Source organism: Homarus americanus, unplaced genomic scaffold, assembly GCF_018991925.1.
Source record: "Homarus americanus isolate GMGI-L3 unplaced genomic scaffold, GMGI_Hamer_2.0 scaffold20888, whole genome shotgun sequence".
In the NCBI taxonomy this organism is placed as follows: domain Eukaryota; kingdom Metazoa; phylum Arthropoda; class Malacostraca; order Decapoda; family Nephropidae; genus Homarus; species Homarus americanus.
In genome coordinates, this window is record NW_024730425.1 from 165,331 (window position 1) to 184,985 (window position 19,655).

A 19,655-nucleotide genomic window follows, 5' to 3' on the forward strand; every position below is an offset into this window, starting at 1 on the left:
ACTTAAATCCGTTGCTACGAGTCCTATCCTGCTCGGATATTATAAGAACTTTATCTATATCCCCTTTATTGATTCCTTTCACCCACTTAAATACTTCTATTATATCTCCCCGCACTCTTCGTCTTTCTAGGGAATGCAAGTTTAGTTTCTTTAATCTATCTTGATAGGGAAGGTTTCTGAGTCCCGGAATCATTTTCGTCATTCTTCGCTGCACCGACTCCAGTGAATTGATATCCATTCTATAATAAGGGCACCAGAACTGAACTGTTGTTGTTTTTTGTGTTTACCTATACAGTGTAAATACTGTATTACTTTGGGGGTCTTGCTCTTGGCACGGCTCGTCAAGGCCACTGCGGGGATAGTACACGCAGGGAATTTCTTAAAAAATCTGTGTCAAGAACCTCGAGGGTTTAAGTGTGTCCCCTGTAGAAGGAAACCTTATCTTAGGTATTAACTGTTAGAGATCTTTAAGACCAGTCCCCCCACCGTATGAAATATGCGGGGTAACGTGGGGTCAGTCAGGCCGCCGCGACCTTGGCCTACACGATATGTAAGCACAATGACTAAGAGGGTTTTGCAGCTTAAAACTTAGCAGGGAAATTCGTTCCCCTAGAGATGAATTTGGTAAGAATAATTCGAACTAAGGTTTGCGATTGGCGGCCTATTTAATTAATAAAATTTTGGCGATTAATACCTGGTCTAGAATTGTACAAATTTAAGAGCATTACTCTATAGACTTTTATGAAACTGTTACACTTGGAGTTTTAGTTACTATTAGTTCCCTTTATACTGTATATTTTTTTCATGAGTGGAAAAATAATAAATAGTACAATACCCTTGTCCAGGTATAGTGTTTTTCGTAGGCATGGGTTTTCTGCTGTACACTTACTATTATATTGATTTATTTTGATCGCACCTGCCATAGCTGGGGATTTGGCATAGATGTTGACCCTTCCACTTTTAATGGCTGTGCCGTGCCGTAAACCGTGGAGGGACTCGAAATCTCTAAAAATATCTGGGGCCGCCCATGACAGACATTCACCAAATATTAAGTGACAGTGAGTAATTGTTTGGCGTCGAGTCATGCATAGTAACATAGTGCAGTAAGGGTGTGAGCATAAACGCTTCCCTAGACGGGGAGGGGGCACATCCCTCTAGTCTGGCCCGGCACCTATTTTATGGTTAACCCCCATTACCCCTCTCGGCCCCCCTCTGTTCCAAAAGGTCACGCCACTCAATACTGCCGGGTCTCACATATCACTACCAATTGCAGATCTAGTGGGAGCTGCAACAGACGCTGGCAACAGAACCACCATGAACACAGCAACAACCACCACTGCTCACTACCGTAGCCAACACTCGCCACCATGTTCAGTGGGGGGAGATGGAGTAGCTCTTAGTCTCCAAACTCCCACCACGGAGCGTCCTTACCAAACAACTCATTTGGGGAACTGAAGTTGGCTTCCTTCCTTTCCCCCCTTGTCATCTACAACCTTCATCTTGTTACTCACACTGTACTCCCATCTTGTTTTTCTTCGTTATCCTCTCTATCCCCCATCCCTCTTCCCATTACCGTTAAGAGATTGTGAATTGCTGTGGATTAAACATAAATGAATGGTTTAGCTCTCGTACATAGCAATATATAAGGGGGCTGTGTCTCGACTCTGCTTACTACCAACATTGTCTGTCACTGTCGATAATTAACCTTCCGACGATGGTGTACCTCAAGAGTGTCGAAGTGTTGCGTAACTCCCAGGAGGACACGTGTCGAAGTGTTGCGTAACTCCCAGGAGGAAACGTGTCGAAGTGTTACGTAACTCCCAGGAGGACACGTGTCGAAGTGTTGCGTAACTCCCAGGAGGACACGTGTCGAAGTGTTGCGTAACTCCCAGGAGGACACGTGTCGAAGTGTTGCGTAACTCCCAGGAGGACACGTGTCGAAGTGTTGCGTAACGCCTGTATCCCCTTGATAGGACTCGGCTCTGCTATTCCACTCTCCCCACCCCCAGAGCTCTACCCTACCTTGGAACCCCATTGTCACCATTTCTCCTCCCTGTCTCACCTCAGTCACCAGTTCCCCTCTTCTCCCTGTCTCACCTCAGTCACCAGTTCCCCTCTTCTCCCTGCCTCACCTCAGTCACCAGTTCCCCTCTTCTCCCTGCCTCACCTCAGTCACCAGTTCCCCTATTCTCCCTGCCCCACCTAAGTCACCAGCTCGTACCCCACGTTTTTTTAGGAAAGTCTTCGAGGTAGCAGATAATGACGAAAATTACGATGTTATTTACTTAGACTTTAGCAAAGCATTTGACAGAGTACCGCATCAGAGGCTTCTGAGAAAAATTAAGGCTCATGGTATCGAGGGGAAGGTTTTAAATTGGATAAAATCATGGCTCACCGATAGAACGCAGAGGGTCAGCGTAGATGGTGTTAAATCTGAGTGGGGCCGTGTAACCAGTGGGGTTCCCCAGGGGTCAGTACTAGGCCCACTCTTGTTCATAATCTACATCAACGATCTAGATATTGGGATCAGCAGTGACATAAGCAAGTTTGCGGATGACACCAAAATAGGGCGGCAGATTAATTCAGGGCAGGATGCAAACGCATTACAGGAGGATCTAAATAAACTGCAGGGGTGGTCTGAAAAATGGCAAATGAAATTCAACACCAGCAAGTGCAGCGTACATAATATTGGAAGAACAAATACTGTCAATGTATACAGCCTTTACAACATCAACTTAGAGAAGTCGACTTGTGAAAGAGACCAAGGGGTACTTGTAAGCCCGGACCTACGGCCTAGAAAACAGTGCGTTAATGTTCGAAATAAGGCAAACAGAGTATTGGGTTTTATATCTAGAAGTGTAAGTAACAAGAGTGCGGAGGTCTTATTGCAACTATATCTTGCGCTAGTCAGGCCACACCTCGATTATGCGTTTCAGTTCTGGTGCCCTTATTATAGAATGGATATCAACTCACTAGAGTCGGTGCAGCGAAGAATGACGAAAATGATTCCGGGACTTAGAAACCTTCCATATCAGGATAGGTTAAAGAAATTAAACTTGCATTCCCTAGAAAGACGAAGAGTGCGGGGAGATATAATAGAAGTATTTAAGTGGGTGAAAGGAATCAATAAAGGGGATATAGATAAAGTTCTTATAATATCCGAGCAGGATAGGACTCGAAGCAACGGATTTAAGTTGGATAAGTTTAGGTTTAGGAGGGAGATAGGAAGGAACTGGTTCACAAATAGGGTGGTGGACGAGTGGAACAAGCTTAGCAACTATGCAGTAAGTGCTAGAGCGCTGGAAAGTTTCAAAAGGAGACTGGATAGATTCATGGATGATAGAGAGTGGTAGTAACTCTAGACAGGAGCTGCCATGCACAGGCCAACCGGTCTATTGCAGACTCCTTATGTTCTTATGTTCTATTGTCACCAACTCCACTACCCTGCGTCACCTCACCTCACCACTGTCACCAGCTTACCCACCCGGTCCCACCCTGGTACTCCTATCTGTATTAGTTTACTTGAGGGGTTTATACTTTAAATAGGTGTATGAGGGGGGGGGGGGTGTGCTTGGTCAAGGTGTTGGTGGAGTGTTGTACAGGTTCATCTTTCTAATTATCCCCCCCCCAACACCTATACTTACCTGTTTTTCTTGTTTCTCGCTGACTTATACATTACGGTAGGACGAATCTAAGGTTGTATATAGTGTAGGTTAGGTGTTCAAAGGTGTAATTGGGTAGTGGGCGATACTCGACGGCAGGTGTTAATGTGGTAGGTTGCAATGTCAGCATTTTTTTTTTTTTTTAGGATATATTAGTAACACACCTGTGTGTGTTTGTTCCCTTTCCTGTAACATTTAAGAGTGTAGCTCACCAACCACCCCCACAGTATATTGCGTCTGCTTCCGGCCACCACCAACACACATACACCATTGTTTGTGCATGAATACCTATGTGTGGTGTGAGGCTGTCACTTGGCAACAGGAAGCCAGTATAGCACTCACTCCCCCGCCGTTTGTTTGTACACTATCAAGGACATGACCATTTGTTTGCCTCTTTGCATATTTGTTACTGTTTTACTTGAGGATCTTCTTGAGTTGTCACCAAACTTTCACATCGTTCTTGAAGCCTTTTGTATTGAAGCTTGGTCAGCGGTCATGATGAAGCTCTTAGCTATCGTGATGGGAGTGTCAGTATTGGGATTAATGCATCACCTGTTCGTAAGTATTAGATTAGTAATTGTTTGGGATCACGTGAAGATAAGGTTCCCATCTTATTTAATCTGATAGATTATTTAAACACCACAATGCTAACCTACCCTGACAGCGTTAATGTCAGGTGAAATGGGCTGGGGTGGCTAATCTTTACGTGATCCTTTGGCATGATCCATAAATTCAGCTTAAAATCTACGGCCAAATTTGGGAACGTGAAAACAAACTGAAGTATACTGTAAGGTTGTGCTTATGGCGAACATAGGTTGGCAGGTGATGGTTGCTATGGAGGAGCGTGGAGGGTCACAGAGTATAAGTGGCAACCAGCCCTCCGCCCTGCCCGCACGTCCACTCTCCAGAAGTGGCGGCAGGTAGAGTAGCATGTGGGAGATGGTTGATGTCCATTGTTATGAACAGTTGGTGTGTGAGAACGTGTGGCTGGCTGCTGCACGTGGCCTGTTGCTGGCAGTTCTACAAGTGCCTTTATCACAAAAAACCGCGGGTCAGGCTGTGGCATTTCTTTAAGGCTCTGGGAACATAGAAAAATTCATACAGAATGAAGGTATGTTTGGTGTATTATTGATGAGTGATGTTAGGTCATATTGATACATGCACTTGATTGTTGACTACTCTGCGAGAGGTTCATCGAATTAATAGTGCAGTGTAGTGACGTGGTGAATGATTTTATATTCCCATTCTGCCAGTGGTGGGTGCTTTGTAGTCCAGTACTTAGTTATGTGATTAGTGTGGTGATGTCAGTGAAACGAGACTAAATGTAGACCTTCCCGTAGACAGGTGCAAGGTCGAGAGTGCATGTAGAAAATCGCACCATATCCAGGCCAAGGTTCTTGCCCAGGGGATAATTGAATGGCCGTCTGCCCTTCACGCCCCAAACATGACTCCCGGACACGCGTGCATGTGAGTATTCAACAGTGTAGGTGCAGATGGTCAATATGACGGACCTTATAACCTGTTATCATGGAGTCTCACCAAGTGATGTCACATTAAGCATATGAAAGATTTGCAGTTCTTTGATACGGCTGGGGCCATGATCAATTGTACAGTATTTGGAAATTGCAGTGTTCGTTTGTAGGTGTTAGGCCCTGGGGGTTGGCGTGCTGTAGTGCTGGGAAGAGCGCGGGTGACTCAGACTGTTGACGGTACTTGGTATTAAGGGGTGGGATGTTGTATTTATGTCGGGGAGAGCGAGTGAAATCTTGGCAGTCTTGGTGATGTAGCAACACGCACTCTCTGGCAATGTTTTCCCTGCTAGCATGGTGGCGTGGCCTTGACGCCGCCATGTCAGCAAGCTGGCCAGTGACCCTCGAGACTGGTGAGACGTGGCAGCTTGTTCCTTGAGGTGTTTCCTCTTCCCTCCCTGACCAGATATCCCTCCGAGTGACAGGCCTGGCACTTGACATTATTAGGGACCTGCCACACTTTGCCATAAACAGATAAATTGTACCGGGAATTTTCCCCCCACACACTCATCACTGTCACTTTATGTAACTTGCTGACAAAACCCATGACCCTTCAGGCCTTTACGCCCTTAATGCATGAGTCATAAAGGCAAGTATGAACTCCGCATGCTTCTCCGATGGGCACTGTAAACGCTTCTGCTTCACCTTGCACAGGATGTAAGGGGTGCCCAATAAGTAGTCCCCTTGTGGGCAGTCTAAAAAAAAAAAATCTTGAGGTGTTTATGTCAGGGTGCGGGCGCACTTTACCCCAGCCCGGCTTCCTCCTTCCCACTATCTCCTTTCCCTCATTTCCATTTATTCCCACCAAATTCTCTTATCAACAGTAAATCCTATACAACCCAAACCCTTTCATATCTCTGGCCCTCTTTCACCTGCTACTCTTCGCGGTCTCACTGTTGCTGAGAGTGGCGCTAGGATCTTTCTGAGTTCACCTGTTGAGGAGTCGAGATGTCACAATTGAAGGTGAAGGAAAGGGTACGTCCTGGTGTTGACATCGCACTCATTGACAGTGCTGCCTGAATTTTATTATTGCTATTCCCAAGAGAACTCTTGAAAACTTTAAAATGAAGTTAAGTAACTTCTTTCAATATAAAAATATTTAGATACAAGAACTATGAATTATATTATTATGTCATTGGTTTCGATGGCTGATACTGATAATTTTTATCAGTAGGTTTAGAGTTGCATGGGTTGGGATGAAGATGTGAATTAATGATGGAGGTTGTTAACCCCGGCACATCACCTCTCAGACTCACCCTGGGGGTCACACGCACTTGCTCACTCTCCATGGTGTTGCGCAGTAGACTGCTGCGGGGGGGGGGGGGTCACCCTAACTAACTGAAGCTTTGTCTTGCCGACAAGGTCAGTGTTCAAAGACTAGAGCAGGTGAAGTAGTTGTCTAACGGATAGCCTATAGTTGACACGTTGTTTCTCGTAATTAGCAGTCTGGTTAAGCTGTCATATCATCTTTGGGGAGTTTGGAATTGGGTGTCCAGCTAACGAGGTGAGCTGTGGCTGGGAGGATAAGATAGGTCATGGTGTTGTGACCTTCACTTGGTGATGCATGTCTCGAGCAGAGACTGATGGTTGGCGACATAGTTGTGTGGGCTGCACCCTTCTGTGGCACAGCGTACACTATCTTATGATGTATTCTTCATACTAACCTAACCTCTGCCTATTTATCCTACACACTGCCTCACCGGAGTAGGTTAGTTGGAAGGGTTTACCATAGGGCCTAAAGGTTTCTATAACTTTTATAAACTATGAAATTTTGTAGGGCGCGTTTCCGCTTCCTGGTTCCATTCTTCCTCCTACGAACACGTGGACGTGAGGGTTGTGGTAACGATATGATACACGTATACAGTACACCCTCAACGGATATTGTGTGTGTGTGTACCAAAATGCCATCATGACCTTGGATAACAAGATCTCAAGGAAGGTCGTGTTTTAAGTGGCAAAGCACTTAGCAACACGACGAATAACAATGGAGGACATTTTTTGACGATTATATAAAACTATGAAAGGTTTTACGGTAAATGGGTGTCTCGGTGTCATGGATTGCGTTAGGCTTACTCACGCAACCAACGCCAAAGTTTGTTTTACTAGAGATAAGACACCCGGCGAGGCATAACTGGGACATGTATTTTTCAATTAGTGTATGTTAGCTAGCCTTTAGGGGGGGGTGGGCAGTGAAACAGTGTTGTGCTGTTCATCTCTTCACACCCAAAAACCTCATTTTAAGTAGTATCCCCTGGACCATGGCATAGTTAAGACGTCGTCTCCATCCTCTCCCTCCTGAAAGGGGGCGGGACACCACACCACACAGAGTCCTCCACCGCCACTCCGTCCTGTGAACCGCGATCGACACGAGATGAAGTGTGTTAACCTAGTTTGTTATCCCCGTGGAAATATCACGTGTGGAAGCCTGGTTGCGACAAAAGCAGTCCAGGCTGGCCTGTCAAACCTACAGTAAATGGTTAATTAATTCACGCTTACAGAGTTCTCCTGCACGACACCCGTCTACAGTGACCGTGATCGACACGGGACTAAGTGTGTTAACCTAGGTTTGTTATCCCCGTGGAAATATCACGTGTGGAAGCCTGGTTGCGACAAAAGCAATCCAGGCTGGTCTATTGCACCTAAATGGTTAATTCAAGTCACGCTTACCAGTTCTCCTTGCCGGGACAACCGTCTACAGTGACTGTCAGTGACGCGAGACTATGTGTTATGGCCGTGGAAAGAAGTTCTTGTGATGAAGCCTGGTTGTAACAAAAGCAATCCAGGCTGACAGTAAATGTATCCCTTGAAGAATTAAGGCTCTGTTAAGTCATACCTACAGTAGAGTAATCACATGTGTTCCCAAGTTGATAATTACCTCTTTTAGAAGATTAATTATATTACAGAGTGAACGTGAGTGAATCATATATCCATGCAAATTGTAAATCATTGTATGGAAGCTTGACAAATAAATGTAAGTGCAATTATCTGCCCGTATCTGTGATCCTATCTTATTATTACTAAAGGTAATGACTGATTGGTTATGACAAAGTATAACCAATAACTGAGATAGATGTTGGAAATTAATGGAATTCATTAAATCATCATTTATCAAGTATAAATCATGGAATGTCGAGTGGTGGAGTGAACTTCTACGTAGATACACCTTAATCTCCTGTAAGTAATCAGTGTGAAGGTATCGAACTCTACGGTAAGAAATAAGAAATACGACGTATTATCATCTTTATATAATATAATCTGACTCCTACTATTACCGATCCACCCAAAACCATGACACTCGGTGAAGAGAAGAATGTAACGCTCTATGATGAGGAATGCGTGTTGAGTCATGGTGGGGAGTGCCTCGGGGACTCGACTTGGGCACCCCCACGGGTTCCCTTGCCTTCCAGTTACTCACTTGACAACTGGTGGTATTGTAGCCGGGGAGGTGGAGTGGGCAAGGGGGGTATCATATGTTGTTTGCAGTATCCGGTCTGATGACTGAGGTTCCCACACTTGTGTATGACTGGCGGGGAAGTCGGGTTTCAGCTGTCCCTGGTGTTACCAACACCACCACACCGCTGGTCTGTCAAAAACCACCCACCACTACCAGCCTGCCTCACCTTTACTGTCAGAGCTAAAAATATCACTGGAGTTAATCTGTAGGGATTATCTGTATCCCAGACGTCCATTGTTGAGTTTTCACATGAATTTACTAGTTTTGTTTTCGATATGCGGAGTGTTACATATGGAGGTCTCAAGATGTTCAAATTTGACTCATACTGAGGCGTTGTGTTTGGAATTGAGGTCTTGCCGCCATCTGTCAGACACACTGCTTTGGTTAAGGACCTTCTGAAGGTGACACTCCAGTATAACCTGCTGCTCACCTCCCGGGTTCAGTGGAAGGTGAGGGGGGCTGTACTGCTTGTTAAATTTTATAATGCAACTAAACTTGAAATTCTGACGGGATGTTCATGAATATACTGTTGTTATGCAGAATAGTATTTGGCTTCAAACATGTTTGAGCAGTGGATCGTTGATCGGTGTTGTGTGTGGGGGTTGCGTATTTATACTGTGTAAATGGGAAATTCGTCATCAGCTGCTTTGGTGTTCGTAGTCGGTGCCTATACGGGCTGTGTTAACTCCCGCAAGGCCGTATTGCACGTTTCGGACGGAGTTATTAAAAGGTCGGCGTGTGTGTGTGCGCGCGTTCGTTCGTTCGTGTCTAGTTGTGTATGGATCTTTGTCCTCGTTGTGGTAACATAATCCACCCACTAAATACACATTATTGCGCTAATACCACATAAACACACACCCATTTATTTTTCTGAAACATATGACTACATGTTTTTCGGAGGGATCTGCTTCAAAAATAGAAGTGATAAAACACCGAGGCGGGAACTGACACAGTATCTGCTGATGTGGGGCGAGACGTCAACACGATGTAGCGACTGAAGTCTTATTGTTTCCTAAACTTAATTACAATGAGACGAGGGGGGAACCCTTCTGCAGTTAGTACTCTGTTCTTGGGAATAAGTGTGTTGTGATTGGTTGGTACACTCACGTTGGGCAAATATCACTTTAAAATCTGTATTATTCCAAGGTGTGACAGAAGTGCTCTATTATAGTTTATTACTTGTTACCGTGTTCAGAAGTTCGTGTTATGAACTTGCGACAGATCAAGCACTAATTAAAACCCGCTACTTCTCGCCCTGAAGGGGACAAGCGAGTGATAGATTAATTAGAGATTTTCGAAGGATTATTCTGGTCAATGCTGCATCTATTCTTGGTTCGTACAAACCACTGCTTGGTTGTCAGATGCATATTATACTGTAGTTCATGTATACAGCTATTTCCTGTGTTAATTCTTTTGTCTTTATCTTCCGATTAACCAATGTTGGACAGCAGTAACCCGTGTTGTCGCACTAAAGTAAACTTATTTCCATTATACAGTGTACGTATTACTGTATCCGGAAGTTGTGATGAGCCGAGGGGGTGGGAAAAAACCTAGTGTATAATCTGTTGTTGGCATGTAACAACTCACCTCGACCTACACTGATTAGTATATATATATATATATATATATATATATATATATATATATATATATATATATATATATATATATATATATATATATATATATTTGGGTGTGTGTTAGAAGAGCGAAGGACAAGTGGTTTAACAACGATTAATTTTATTATTGGGAGTGGGTGTGGTGGCTTAACATTCCCCTGCCCAAACTTTGTGTATATTTCGCTCATTTTTTTTTGCACTGTAGCTGTATGCCTTAATGATGTGGGGGGTGTTTCGATGATATACAGACAGTAGCTACTGTCTTAATATCATCGAAACACCCCCCACATCACTAAGTTAAATTTCAATATTAATATTACAGAAATATACAGCATGAATATAGCGGTTCTTGGGGAAGTAAAATAAGATCTTTGTAAATCAGTGTTTGCTTTCTCAAAAAGACCCAAGGATTCATTTTACTAGTACTATATGAAAATAAATGTAATGTTCGGTGTATAAATGTATATAATCAATATATAATTTACAGTACACACGTGAATATTACAAATAAAACGCAAATTAATTGGAAATGAGATATCCAAACTTTCGGCTGTATCCTAGCCATCTTCAATATACCTAAAGGTGACTTGAATCGGTGTGCTTTGTCATTATTCGTGACTTTCAAGAATTGACTATTGTAGGAATAACTGTACCTGCACTTCTGTGAGAATACGCGTAAGGCTAGAGTGCTTCTTGATACGGCGAGGTACCTTATGACCATGCTCCTATTTGAAAAATATTGTATATACAGTATGTACGTATATATTTATTCTCAAATGTATATTCCGCTAGCTCATCCATCCTTCTCATTTTAACTCTAGTGATTACAAAGGAACGTGTCTACTATTATATTGATTGTTGAAAATGAATGACACAAAAGCCTGACTTGCAGCTTGTCACATCTTATTGCTTAGCCATGGTCGTTATTTGAAGATAAGTTTATAAACGGTCGTTGAAACCAGCATGTCGATTGCAGCATGCTGAATAGCCTCGAACTCCGGAAATCCGGTACCACTGTACAGGTGTTGGCGTGAACTGATACGGTATTTTTTTTTAACTACGTAATAATATAAGGTAATTCGTATAGGTGTGTATCGTGATGAGTAACATTAGTTCGAAGCAGACTTTTCGGTGATGAATATTGAGTGCGTCGGATAGACTTGATTTTGATGTTCTTGGTGTTAACTGTCATTTCGTGTATGGAACGCTTAGTTTATTTTCTAAACAATAAATGCGTTGTCGTACATGGTAGTAATAACAAAAATATTTTTGCGAGAATATTTCGTGCATAGTATACAAAAGGCAGTGCATTGTTACATTTAAGTTAACGCAATTTCAACTTGCATATGCAAAGGGTAATTATAATTCCTAAAGGGAGAAAGTAATGCAAGAAGATGAACCAGCCCTGCTGCATGACAGTGAACAGTGACATCACCCACATGAATGTGATATATATATATATATATATATATATATATATATATATATATATATATATATATATATATATATACTGTTAATGAATATGATGAATATGATGTATTTCTTTGTGTATGAACCTCTCCTGCGTGGCAGTGAGAAGTGATACCGCCCTCAGTGTCAAGACCTGACTGAATTACTCAGAATAGGCAAACTGTACTCCAAGCTTTGTCAATAAATTTAACCCCCCCAAAAAAAAAGCGGCACTTGCACCTTATCTGCCCCTTCCTGTACCTAGAAAAGATCGTGTTATACTGCCCAGATTTTAGGGATGGGTGTTTCTTGAGATTTCCAGCCTCATCTTCAGACATTATGCTGAGTTAAGCCCTTTTTTTTAATATTTGATGAATAGCATGTGTGAAGTTGGGAATCATTATTAATAAGAAACCAGAAGTGTATATCACTTTACTTGAGAATAAACTGAATCAAGATGGGTGATAGTGGTGAATGGACTGGAGGTCCATAAACAGGTCATGCACTTGGGATTTGGGTCTTGGGATTATAGTGAGTGGCTGTAATAAGGTTTAAAGGTGCGTGGGATGTAACACCAGATGGTGTACTCAGACAATGTACAATACATATCCATTTATCATCGGATACTACTGAAGCTATATATATATATATATATATATATATATATATATATATATATATATATATATATATATATATATATATATATATATTGTGTGTGTATATACTGTATTTTTACAAAAAATTAACAAACGTCCCAAATACACCAGAAGACCAGCCAGTCTCTCTGTCACCGGAAAATGAGTGACCCCAAAACACGTTGCCAGGCGAACTTGGCAACAGCCAACGGGTGGCGGTTCCGCTGGCCCACTGTGGCGCTCACGTTAAGAGTTTATTGGGTTTCACCAGGGTAGAGATGGATTTTATCTGCGTGGTTCTTGGTTAGCTGTCATTGTGCTGCTACCCTTATTTTAATGCAGGCAATTATAACACCAGTAAACCATGAAAAAATTGGCACAGCATTTTGCCTAGAGTTTCAAGGTTATGTGTGCACTAGCGGAAGTGGTACCAAGTTAAGTTCAGTTTACAAACGTGCTTGTGTTGTGGAAGAGGTAAATTTCATATAGTGAATTTCATATGAAAACTTAACATCATATATTTTAAGTAAATTACGATGTAGGCTAGGTTGATGGCCGTTGAACAAGTTATTTACTTGTACATTTAGACCTCTTCTATTTATACCAGTTACTAAGGCAAACTTATCGCCAAGACATTTGTTTTGAAGGTATATCGTTTAATTTACATTGAAATAATGTCAACGTGCATGGGGAATGAACAGAAGTAGTATGTAGTGTTATACCGCTGCTTGAGTATAACCACGTCTAGGGATGGTAGGGATTGATAACAATTTATCACAAAATTCACCATGTGACAACACAGATGGTAAGTGAGGTGCGGGAGGGTTGGCACGCCTGTGTTCTCCCTGACCTGAACCGTCGTGGCTTGGAATCCTATCCTGATCGCTTAAACGCATATTTTTCCCCCCACAAATTGACTAGTTTTAAAGCCTGATAGTAATTTCAAGTAGAAAATTTTGTATATTAATATTTACATCTTTGAGTAATGAGATAATTGACTTTAGTCTCGTGCAGAGAAAGCGGCACTTCCAATAAAACGTGCATTAAAACTGTCAAAACTGTTTATAAACAAAGGTGAGTTGTACGCTACACTTACAACTGTCATCTTTCATTCATACAGTACCTTTAAATTATTTACAAGCCAACCAATAGTTTGAAAATCTGTGTTTATTCTTCGCGTTAAAAATGTTTGAGGTGGGTGGTTGAAATTGTGGTGTGCAGGGGTGCGTGTGTTCACGATGGACACTTCCTAGTAGCAAACTAGCATTGGTGAGTAGGAAGAGGATGACTTAAAATGGCTGATGGTATTGACGCTAAATATCAATGAGTTATTATTCCGTCGTCGAGTAGCACATTATTTTAAGAAGTACAGTATCATACAAAAAGATTAGCAGTGGAATATTAAGTCACCACTTGGTGGCAATAATCTGTACCTAGCAACAGAGGGAGGATGGTAGGGATGGTGTTCCCAAGTTCGCCAGTACCAGGAATTAACGGGTAATGTTACTTCAATTTGTTATTATTATGACGAATGACAACCAAACTACCGGTACCTTACCAATAGGTCGAATATGGCTTCAAATTGCTTGAAATGGATAAACATAAAAAATAAATAAATTGTCGGATAATATAATCAAACGAGAGATTAGGTATCTAAATTATTAAGAGGGAACTTTGGAAGCTAACAGGTGGTTGATAAAGGTATATTCAAGACATTAAATTAAACTATGTAGTCGCTAAATCCTAGTCCTAATCTCAGTGTCTTATTGTGATTGCCAGAATATTGTATTTGATAAATTAAAGAAGAACGAACCTTCGTGGAATGGTGTGGGAAAGAAGAATGAATCTTAAAGGGACGGTGTTGTACCCTGACGACACTAGTAGTGCTTACGAGTCCTGTTGGCCTTGCCATAGGCACTCTTCAACAACTTTGCCTGGGTTTATCGGATTAGCGAGGCATTTCATTTAACAACTCTTGCGTGTTTATTTATCACAAATAGATTAGTATATAATGTTCTATGTGTAGTATTACTGTAAAATTTGACATTAATACTATGATAATTCTTTTAAAGGGAGGACCTAAGGATTCTGATTTGCTACAAAGTTATGGGGTGGATTAAGCTTGTCATGTTTATGACAGTTAGATCTCATAAATTTTAATTGTTGATGGACTTGTGTAATTGCTCACCTTGTTACGCGCTTATACTGTAGATCTTAGTTGTTGAAGCGGGTAGGGAAACTGATCGTCTAGTCACTAGACGATCAGTGCCATTCATCTCCCATGGCATAAATGAAAAATGTTCTTAGAATGGGAGGTTATAAAAAAATTATTCAACTTGTCCTTCATCCTATTATACGTAGGTGGAGGAATTTGCTTTGGTGCATGATTAGCATTTCAGTTTAATAGCCCGGACCTATAGTAGTTTAATTATATATCTTGTAATTGGATTTAGGTAAACATTGGGTAAAAAAAAATTATTTTCGTGAATTTAACATTGGAAATTTTACACGTTGTTAACTTGTTTTTCGATGTAGATCTTTTTGGAAGAATTAATATTCCCTATGCCTACTAACTTAGACAAGAGAAAGCTTTCACAACCAAAACGTAAGTCCATCACTTAACAGACATGGAGGGTAATACAACAGGACGCAAGGGCGGGGTTTGGCTCTGTTAGCTCCACAAGGTCGGTAAACTGGCCGGTTATTTGCTCGGGGCATTTACCAAGTGGGTGGAAGAATTCTTTTGTAACGCTACCATGCCTGAGACAGCTGGGGATGGTTCAGTGTCCCATCGTCTTCCGTTTGTCATTAAAAGTTTAACATGTGGCTCATGCGCCGAAATCATTGTCTGGTAATTCATCTTTTCTGATGCACGGGGAAGTTTATTCAACACTTAAATTTTCGTCTTGAGGAAGCAGCTCTGTGAACGACTCCAAATTGACTGACTTTCTAAGACAAGATCTTATCGTAAATTGAGGTTTGATTATTCAAACTTTTAGTATGGACTGAAAAATGGCAGATACAATTTAATGTGGAAAACTCCTTAATTCTAAAGCTAGGGAAAGGAAGAGGTTGGCTCGCGTGAGACCACGCTTGATTTATGTGGTTTTGGTCACTACTAAAGAATGGATATAGTTTCCCTAGAAATAATCCAGAAGAGCTAATATCGGGCATTAGGAACCCTAAGTATTAAGACAGATTAAGAAAACTGAATGTGCATATTCTTGAGAGCCATGTAGTGAGTGGCTATATGATCGAAATGTATAAATGGAAGATGGGATGAAGTAAAAGTGATTTAACTAGGTATTTAAACTCTCAAACCAGGAGCGAATCCGTAGCAGTGGTTTTGATTTTGGTGTGAAATATGGAAACATTGGTTTGGAAATAAGCGTCATGCCTATGGGACCCACTTTCGCTGTTTTTTATTTTTTTTTATTTTTTTTTTGGAGTGGGACAAATTACCAACCATCATCATTAACTCGAACTCGCTGGGAAGCTTCAAATAAGGGCTGGGTGTAAAGAGGGCTGCCTAGTAAGAGCCAATAGGGCGACCACTAACCTCAACATCCTAAGTCCATTTGGTATTGACATTTACTCATCATTATTAGACAGGATCCAATAAGAAACGTAAACCTGTATGCAGATAAAATATTACAATGTGAACAAGTTGTGTTTGGAACGTAGAGTAATACAGTGTCAGGTAAATTTCAGAGGTTTTTCCATTTGAATAATGTAAACGTCATTCAGAAAGCGATACCTATTTATATCAGTATGTTATAACATCATAATCTTATGAAAATAACACGGTCTAGTTTCAGGATTATGGGAAAGTTATGTAGTTTAGAGAAAACATCAAGTAGCACTTCTCGACCACCATCAAATTGTAGATAAAGAGCACTGAAACAAAAGTTATCCAATGTTATCACCCTTGATAATATTGGAGAAGCTGAACTACATAACTCCACGATACTGAGTGGATGGCAGGGTTAGTGGAATAACGCGGCTTAAAGTACTGTTCACCTGCTGTAGTGACTGGCCAAGCGGTTGGAGGTATAATGGTGTTATCTCTCGGGCAGCCACTCTCCAATAGTGATAATGGTCACACATCCTGTCTCATGCAACCCACCACAACTGGTTGTTGTGCTTGGGCTAACCTTATACTTTGGCGTTGGGAAGGCCAGGGAAGCTGGATTCTCTTCAGAGTAGAGGAAACGTGAAGATTTCAGTAAGGGTTGTGTGCAAAATATGATGCTATTTACCCAGGATGACAGGGAGGGGAATGTATTGCAGCACCAGGAAGAGCCTCGGCACTGCTCGATTGCAGTAACAATGGTTGCTACACCCTCACTCTTATATACGGAGTGTAGCAGGAAGGTAGCCCAACACCCGGCAGCATTGTATATAACTCCTTCTATCAATGTTATTGGTTATTGTGCCTTTGTTCATTAAAGGCTCTCCTCGTCATGGTGCCATTCTTAAACATTCCTACACTATGTCATTTTGTTACTGCTACAACACCACTCTCACAGTAATACCATTGCCATAGTGTCACTAGTCCACTACCCATAATACACATGATAACCCTGAAAAAAAAAATTGTTTGTGTCACACTCAGAATGACTTAAATTATATTCTTGCATGTGATCACGTATAATTAAATATGGTACGAATCAGAATTAGGTATTTTTTAACATTTAGTTTAAGAAAAATGGCAGAATTAGGTATTTTTTAACTTATGCACAATGGCTAGTTTGGGTAGTTGAGTCGATACTTCAATGCGACAACCTCCTTAAATCAGTCTAGTCCTTCAGGTAATATCCACATAAGTTGTGCTGAAAATCCTCATTTTAGATATCATGACATTTAAAAATTTTAACAGTATATTGTGGGAAGGTGTTAGATTTTCGTATTTAGAAATTCTTGCATTTAGGCCAAGGAGGTGAATGTTAAGGTTCGGGTGACCTGACTTTTTGGGGAAATTACAGTTCATGGATGGGTTCCTCCATTCCTCGCACATCCACCATAGTTAACTTCAAAACGTGTATCTGCTATATCGTGGCTTACTCTTATTACTTTCTTTGTGCGGTTCGGAAATTAAGTCTTGTTAATTTATTTATTTGTTTATTTTTATAACGGGGGTTAGCCTCCTTATTGTAACTTGGTTAGGTATTGACGTTAACAGAACCAAACAATATATCTAATAAAAACTAATTATATTTAACTTAAATCTGACATCTACAGTAAGTAACAGTCGATCAAAACTCAGGCAATAACTCTTGTAATAATGAATTTAGGTTATCGTAAATGGAAAATAATTTTGGCAAGTACATGAAGTAGCTCCAGCCTTCGCTACCTCCTGCAGTTACCGATGTGTGAAAAAAGTTAACCGTCATTGTTTCAGAATGTATGCAATTTTACTAGAATGTGCCCAGTTTTCCGAAGCACAATGAAAATAGTTGTACAGTACAGTAGTTGATAAAAAAAAAAAAACTGGACTCGTGTGGCGGGTGATGGCGTCACTGTGCATAGCAACAGATTTACCCAGTAGTGTTAGGAAAGCGGATGTTGGTTTTTTATTGTTCTTGTTGATTTTTTGTATCAGTCTTATTATTAAACTCTAAACACACACTTGCTGACTATTTAATTAGTTTTAACACGTGATTATTTCTAATGTAAATGAGTATGGCTATGTATAAATAATGACAACCTGTAGGAGGTTGTAGCCGAAGCTTCCATTGGTGTATTGCGTCATTAGCGATAGTTGTAGTTGGTACACCGCCACCATGAGCTATCTAGATATTATCCTTTCTCGCCAGTCATGAAAGCGGTTATTCATTAAAATAGAAGATGTAGACATTCGTTATGGTGTCTGAGAAAGTGAACATTGTCAAAAGATATTTGTTACTGACCCCTGCTCGACTTAATTATATGCTTCCCCAAGTTGGTTGAGGAAGTCGTTTTGGTTAATGTATGTATAGTTCTTTCAAGTTGTTATAATGTTATTACTGCAACAACGAAGGTCACTGGCTAACTGCCCAAACAGTGACGTTACAGGTGTTTAACTTTAAACTTATCTCTCATAATTGTTAGGATAGAATAGAAATTACTAACCTTGTTACGTGCTATATATATATATATATATATATATATATATATATATATATATATCGCATTCACGACAGTATATTATAATACAGTATTATATTAACACTCAGCAGGACTTATTAATAACAAAAGAATGTGAACGCTCATTAAAACCTGAGTTTTAGGCAGAATGAGTACTACAGTATACCGTACTATGTGCACACCATATGGGAAAATTTTGCTGCTTCTGGAATCGAAATGAATTTTGTTGTTTGTATGGATTTTAACCTAACCTTCATATCATTCAGTCAAAAGTACGGTTTCCAATATGTTTGCACTAAGCAGCACAATGAAGTACAATATTTTAGATACTAAATTGGCAGATACTGTCTGATTTTTTTTAATGGGTATTAGCCCACCTGGGCACAGGTCAATGACCCACATTCAGGGCCTGGGAGGCGAAGATATATTATAATAATAATAATAATAAAATAAAAATTAAAATGATTAAATATAATACAGTAATAATAATATAGAACCATAAACAAATGCAAAAAAAAATCAATAGTGAGAAACGATAGATATAAATTGTGTTGTCAAAGTAAGAAACAACTGAGACCCTGCAATTGTGTGTACAGTGGGGTATGCTATAACGAACGTAATTGGTTCCAGAACCTCGTTCGTTATAGCATTCGTTCGTTATAGGATTAATCCGTTCCGGGCCCCCAAATACAACCACTTAACACTGAAAAAATTCTGTGAAAAATGTAAAAAATACGGTACTTTATCTTACCTTAGTGTTATTCAGCATGCAGGTACCCCTAAACACTGGCACATCACTATCACTTCCACTGGGAGTCTTGGCTTTAAGGTCCTCAAACAATTGTTTAGCCTTCTCACAAATTATAGCTTCACTAATGTTACCACCTGCCATTTCTTTCTCCTTTATCCACACTAAGAGTAAATTTTCCATCTCTTCAATCACATTACACCTTGCTTTGCTAAGTCTAAAGATTCCCTTAGCCACTTGCACAGTTTTTAACTCCTCTTTATTCTTCAAAATCGTACATATAGTCGATTTAGCCATCCCATATTCATCACTAAGTTTCGCAATGCTTCTTCCATTCTCACGTTTCTTTATAATTTCTTTCTTAGTTTCAAGGGTTATTAGCTTTCTCACTCGCTTTAGACGACTCATTGTTACAATTGTATACTTG

At 40.7% G+C, this 19,655-nt stretch overlaps 1 protein-coding gene across 5 annotated transcripts in view; it reads left to right on the top strand.

Annotated features, from left to right (window-relative positions):
• Window positions 1-19,655, top strand: part of LOC121866984 (CCAAT/enhancer-binding protein gamma-like) — a 45,999-nt gene that overhangs the window by 11,524 nt on the left and 14,820 nt on the right. The window contains exon 1 of one of the 5 annotated variants that reach the window (XM_042366736.1): window positions 4,755-4,773. The exons of the other annotated variants lie outside the window; for them this stretch is intronic. The gene's annotated coding sequence lies outside the window, so the exon portion shown is untranslated. Of the gene's footprint in view, window positions 1-4,754; window positions 4,774-19,655 lie in introns of those variants that run through there. 5 annotated transcript variants of the gene reach the window in all.